The sequence below is a fragment of the Dama dama genome, chromosome X, assembly GCF_033118175.1.
Source record: "Dama dama isolate Ldn47 chromosome X, ASM3311817v1, whole genome shotgun sequence".
NCBI classification, from domain to species: Eukaryota; Metazoa; Chordata; class Mammalia; order Artiodactyla; family Cervidae; genus Dama; species Dama dama.
The window spans coordinates 74,527,528-74,534,320 of NC_083714.1; the positions used below are offsets into that span (position 1 = coordinate 74,527,528).

Here is a 6,793-nt window from a genome sequence, read left to right on the forward strand (position 1 = left end):
CTAGTGGAGGTGATGGAATTCCAGCTGAGCAATTTCAAATCCTAAAAGATGATGCTAAGTCCTACAATCAATGTGTCAACAAATCGGGAAAACACAGAAATGGGCACAGAACTGGAAAAGGTCAGATTTCAGTCCAATCCCAAATAAATATAATGCTAAAGAATATTCAAAAGACTGTACAATTATGTTCATTTTACATACTAGCAAGATAATGCTGAAAACCCTTCAAGCTAGGCTGTTGAACAGTATGTGAACTGAATACTTTCAGATGTACAAGCTGGATTTAGAAAAGGCAGAGGAACCAGAGATCAAATTGCAAACATCATTTGGATCAGAGGAAAAGCAAGAAAATTCCAGAGAAACATTTACTTCTGTTTCATTGACTATACTCAAGCCTTTGACTGTGTGGATCACAACAAACTGTGGAAAATTCTTAAAGAGATGCGACCTTACCTTACCTCATCTTATCTTACCTTACCTCACCACCTTACCTGCCTCCTGAGAAACCTATATACAGATAAAGAAGCAACAGTTAGAATGGGACATGGAACAACAGACTGGCTCAAAACTGTGAAAGGAGTACATTAAGACTGTATATTGTCATCCTGTTTATTTAATTTCCATGCAGAGCACATAAAGTGTAATGTTGGGCAGGTTAAGTTACAAGCTGGAATCAAGATTTCTGGGAGAGGTGTATGCTGAACCTTTCTGGACTGACAATGTGACCAAACCCAGTTAAGGTGTCTACATGAACTCAGAAGATGCTGCCCCAGACCTCTGGGACCTACCTGGTTGGTGTGACACGTGCTCCGTGTCCGGGTCCCCACAGCATCCACCCCCCATGTCCCCGCGCCACACCTGCTGGTTCTCTAATGTTCCAGGCCCTCCACCAGCAAAAGATGAGGACGCCCTGAAGGCTCAGCGGACGATTGTTGTTGCAATGGCAGGATTTGGCAGGAAAATTTGCTTTTGAGACAAAAGGGAAAAGTCTTCCCACACCACAGCCCTTATCTCGTGCATAACCATAGAGCCTGCAGAGAAAGGATGAAATGATTAAAAACGAGAGGAGCGTGTGTCAACAAATTCGGGCCCTTCTGCACAAGAATTTTCTTAGAAAATGGAGAATGAAAAAAGAGAGCTTGTTGGAGTGGATGATGGTGCTGCTTCTGCGGCTCTCTCGGTGCCTCTCTCCAGAACTCTTCAGAGCTACTCATTTCCTGCAACAGCCTCCTCAAGTCCTAGGATGTGTCGATTAATTTAATTACTCTGACCTGGTTGTGGTGGCCGGTCACTAACGTAACCCTGAGCATCATGGATAAGATGGCTTCAGCTTCCTTTATGAAACGAAGAACAATCCTTGGGATCCCTAATGAAGAACCCATGGACAGAGTACACTGTCCAAGAAATGACTCTGAGATGGTGGGGATTGTGTTCAATGACACTTCCTCCTATTGGCTGAAGTTCAGATGGGGACACAGACTCCCAATCTTAAGAGAGCACTTCGAGTACTCAGACCACTGTTGGGCTCTACGTGATTAAACTTTCTGTTTCTTGTCAATATACTGGCAAAGTGGGTTTGTGGCTTTTCAAACTGCAATTAATGCTGCAATTATAGAAGTCACAACAAATTATTCTGTGATGGAAAAGTTGACATCAGTTATTTTATTTATTTTTTTTTAGGATTCTTTTTTTTTTTAATTTTGTTTTTTTTTTTTTATTAGTTGGAGGCTAATTACTTCACAACATTTCAGTGGGTTTTGTCATACATTGATATGAATCAGCCATAGATTTACACGTATTCCCCATCCCGATCCCCGCTCCCACCTCCCTCTCCACCCGATTCCTCTGGGTCTTCCCAGTGCACCAGGCCAGAGCACTTGTCTCATGCATCCCACCTGGGCTGGTGATCTGTTTCACCATAGATAGTATACATGCTGTTCTTTTGAAACATCCCACCCTCACCTTCTCCCACAGAGTTCAAAAGTCTGTTCTGTATTTCTGTCATCAGTTATTGGAATAAATATGAGGACACTCCTTTTCATTTCTAAGGGAGAAATTGTAAATGAATCATTTATTTTTATTTGTATTGTTTATTTCTCCCCTGTTGTGTATTTTGCATCATTAAACATCACAGAGGACTGAAAAAAAATAATAAGAAGCTGATGACAGTGATGGGGTTCCAACAGTCAGCATTTTGGCTCTCCTAGGCGTTGATGTATGCTGGCTTCATCTTTATTGTGTCCATTTTTATGACTCTGGTCAAAAATTATTCCAAATGGTTATCCTTACTGGCTTCATGGTGGTAGTCATACCCTTTACCCTGAATGGCCTGTCTTTGATAGCATCGGCTTTCCTCCTCTGTGTGGTGACAAAGAAACCCATCCTAACCGGTTTGATTGGGTCTCTTTTCACTGTTTCTTGGGGCTGTCTGGGGTTCACGGCATTGTACAGACAACTCCCGCTATCATTGGGATGGGCTTTATGTCTGCTTAACACTTTTGCCTCCACTGCTGGAATGACTCAGATTTCACATCAGGAGTATCATGTGAGTGATATTGCTTTCCCTGATCCCTCTGGGAAGTCATAAACAATGATAGTGATTTTCTTCTTTCTGGCATTTGACACTCTGCTCTATTTGACATTACCATTATATTTTGAGAACATTTTGCCTGATGAAAATGGCCAGCAGCATTCACCACTGTTTTTCCTGAAGTCTTCGTTTTGGCCCCAACATAAAAACACTCACCATGAAGTCTTTGGGAATGAAATGAATTCTGAAATCTTCTGTGATGATTCTTTTGAGTCAGTGTCTCCAGAGTTCCACAGAAAAGAAACCATAAGATTCAGAAATCTTAAAAAAGAAAACAAAGGAAAGCCCAAAAAAGTACAAGCATTGCAAGGCATATGTCTTGATATCTATGAAGGCCAGCTCGCAGCAATTCTTGGACACAGTGGAGATGGTGAATCATCATTGCTGAGCATGGTCTGTTTGTACCAAAGGATCTGCCACTATTTACAACACCCAACTCTCTGAAATAATGAACATGAAAGAAATAAGAAATTACACTGGATTTTGTCCACAATTTAATATCTACTTCAACTTTCTTACTGTGAGAGAATGCCTTGGGCTATTTTCTAAAATAAAAGGGATTCCACAAAAAGAAGCGGAACAAGAGGTAAAAAGAGTTATGATGGAATCAGACATGTACAATATTCAAAATGTCATTGCTAAAGAATTAAGTGGTGGACAGAAGAGAAAACTCACATTTGAGATTGCCGTTTTAGGAGAGCCTCAGATTTTGCTCCTGAACAAGCCAACTGCTAGACTGGATCCTTTCTCAAGGCACCTCATGTGGAACTTCCTAAAGGGGTGGAAAACTACCAACATGATCCCTTTTAGTACTCAGTTCATGAATGAGGCTGACATCCTGCCTGATAGGAAACTTTCTCTGTTTAATGGGAAGCTCGGAGGCGCAGGGTTGTCTTTGTTTCTGAAGCAGAAATGGGGTATTGGATAACATTTAAGTTTACACAGGAATGAAAGGTGTGATACAAAGAGAATCACATCCCTCATCACAAAGCACATCTCAGACACAAGGTTAACAGCAGAAAGTGAAGAAAAACTTGTGTATATTTCACCCCTGGAGAGAACAGACAAGTTTGCAGATCTTTGCAGAGACCTTGAAAATTCTTCTGACCAGGGCATAATGAATTTTGGTGTTTCCATGACAACTCTGAGTGAGGTATTATTGAACCGAAAAGGCAGATCAGCAATGGATAAGCCAGGTTCTGGTGTTGGGGGACTGGTGGAAATCAACGTGAGCACAGATACTGGAGTTGAGCCTGAAGTTGAACAGGCTCTTTGTTCTCTTCCTAAAGTGAAAAAAAGCCGTCAATTCTGCAGCTCTGTGGAGATGACAAGTCTGTGCAATGGCGAGACTCCGCTTCTTAAAGTTGAGGAATGAGAGGAAAAATTTTCTGCCCTTGTTAGTGGTGTTTGGAATTGCTTTAATCCCCACCATCTGTGAGAAGATAGTGTATTCAATGTTTTTTCGTGATTATCGCTGGGAGTTTTCACCTGGAATGCACTTCCTTCCTCTGGAACAGCTCCCTCAAACTCCTCTGACCAATCTATTGATCATCAACAATACAGGATACAATATTGAAGATGCTGTGCAGTCCCTGAAGCATCAGGATCTAGTTTTGGAAGTAGATGATGCTAGAAATAGAAATGGCTCAGAGGACCCTTCCTACAATGGAGCAATCATAGTGTCTGGTGGCCACAAGGATTACAGATTTTCAGTTGCATGCAATACCAAGAGGATGAACTGTTTTCCTGTTCTTATTGGGATTGTTAGCAATGCCCTTCTTGGAATCTTTTACTTGACAGAGCTTACTAAAATGGACAGAAGCATGTTTCCTCCCAATGATCCAAGATGGGCAACTGGCCTTTCGGATTTTCTTTTGTTGCTCATTGTAAACTGCCTTTCCCGTTACATTGGGATGAGCAGTGTCAGTGATTACGAACAAAAAGCTCAGTCTCAGTTATGAATCTCAGGCCTCTGTCCTTCAGTGTACTGGTGTGGACAGGCACTGGTGGACATTCCATTTTATTTTGGAATTCTTTCAATGCATTTCATGTACTACATATTTTTGGAATTCACAATTACATTAGAATTCATATTGACTCTGGTGGTTTGCATTGCTGGCTGTGGGCGTGTCTCATACTCCTCACATATGTGATTTCATTCCTTTTTCCCATGGGAAGAAAATATAATGGCTTTTTGTCTCTCAGCTTTTTTCTTATCTCATTATATTTATACTCATCCTTCTGGGACTAACTTGTTCTGGAAATGTCATTATGATTATATATAAAATTTTGATGCTTTTGTGCACTTCAGTTTTTTTTTTTTTTTCTTTTTTCTTATTACATATGATAGAGTTGTCCTCTATGTATCACAGAAGGTCCAAAATTCAGGACTATGAGAAAAGTACAACTGATGAAATAATTCTCCTAACAGTCTTCATACCGCACCTTCAGATCATCATTTCTCTTTTTATTACATGGTGCCTGGAAATGAAGTATGGAAAAGAAACAATGAGGAAAGATCCATTTTTCAGAATTTCTCCAAAAAGAAGAGAAAATCGTCCAAACCCAGAAGAACCGGAAGAAGAGGATGAAGACATTCAAACGAAAAGAGTGAAAACGGCAAATGTACTCACTGCTTCCAACTTGGATGAGAAGCCAGTAATAATGGCAAGCTGTTTACACAAGAATATAAATAGAAAAAGAAAAAGGTGCTTTTCAGCAAGAAAGACAAAAACAGCCGTTCAGAATGTTTCTTTCTGTATTAACAAAGGTGAAGTATTGGGATTGCTGGGGCACAACGGAGCTTGGAAAAGCACTTCTATTAAAATGATAACTGGAGACACAAAGCCATATGAGGGAGTGGTGGTTTTCAGTGGCAGGGGAACACCTCAGATGCAACAGGAAGGCAATGGCATCAGGTGTCTCAGGTACTGTCCCCAGGGGAATGCACTGTGGTCCAATGTCATGGTCAGAGAACACCTGGACTTGTACGCAGCTGTGAAAGGACTGGCCAAAGAGAAGGCTGCTCTCAGTGTTCCAAGGTTGGCAGACACATTGAAGCTGCAGGACCAGATGATGCTCCCTGCCAAGCCCTTATCTGAGGGGGCAAAGAGAAAGCTATGCTTCGTGGTGAGCGTCCTGAGGAGCCCGGCAGTGGTGCTTCTGGAGGATCCAACCAAGGGATGGACCCTGAGAGGCAGCTGCAGATGTGGCAGGCAATCCAGGCCATTGTTAAAAACACAGAGAGGGGCGCCCTGCTGACCACCCACTACATGGCCGAGGCTGAGGCAGTGTGTGACCACATGGCCATCATGGTGTCTGGAAGGCTGAGATGTGTCAGTTCCATTCAGCATTTGAAAAGCAAGTTCGGTAAAGACTATATATTGGATGTGAAAGTAAAGGCGCTCACCCGGGTGGAGGCTCTGCACACAGAGATTCTCAAGCTTTTCCCTCAGGATGCTTGGCAAGAAAGCTATTCATTCATGATGGCATATAAATTACCCATGGAGGGTGTTGACCCTGTCTCAGGCCTTTTCCAAATTAGATGCAGTGAAACAGACCTTAGACCTGGAAGAATACAGCCTTTCTCAGGCCACCTTGGAACAGGTATTCTTAGAACTCTCCAAAGAGCAGGAACAGGGGGATTTTGATGATGATGTTGATGCGACAGTCAGATGGAAACTTCTGTAGCTGGAAGAGTCTAAGACACTGAACCTCCTCGTGTCAGATGTTAGCTCTCACTGCATCCTCAATTTCTGTAATTCTATAAGAATCTTCCATATTACTGAAGTTAACAGAACATTCAGTAGTTTAAACATTCAATAATGGTTAAGTTTTTCAGGTTTTTTTTTTTTTAATGTGGACCATTTTTAAAGATATTATTGAATTTGTTACAGTGTTGCTTTTGTTTCATGTTTGGGTTTTTTTGTCATGTGTCACATAGAATATCTAATCCCTGACCAGGGATGGAACCCACACCCCCTCTACTGGAAGGTGAAATGTTAACCACTGGATCACCAGGGAAATCCCATGATTAAGGTTTTAAAAGTTTTTTTTTTTTTTTTTAATTTTAGAATGGAGAGAAGATGCAAAAATAGGGAAATGTAGCAGATAAAATTAATGCTATATTAATCAGATGTTATATTAATCACCGATTAGGTCTATTTTGTATCTAACGTTAATTCAGAAATCACGCAATGTTAG

The 6,793-nt window shown here is 41.3% G+C and overlaps 1 pseudogene; it reads left to right on the forward strand.

Moving 5' to 3' along the window:
• The first annotated feature begins 1,311 nt into the window (after positions 1-1,311).
• On the forward strand, positions 1,312-6,280 carry LOC133052720 (ATP-binding cassette sub-family A member 10-like; annotated as a pseudogene).
• Positions 6,281-6,793: the final 513 nt, after the last annotated feature.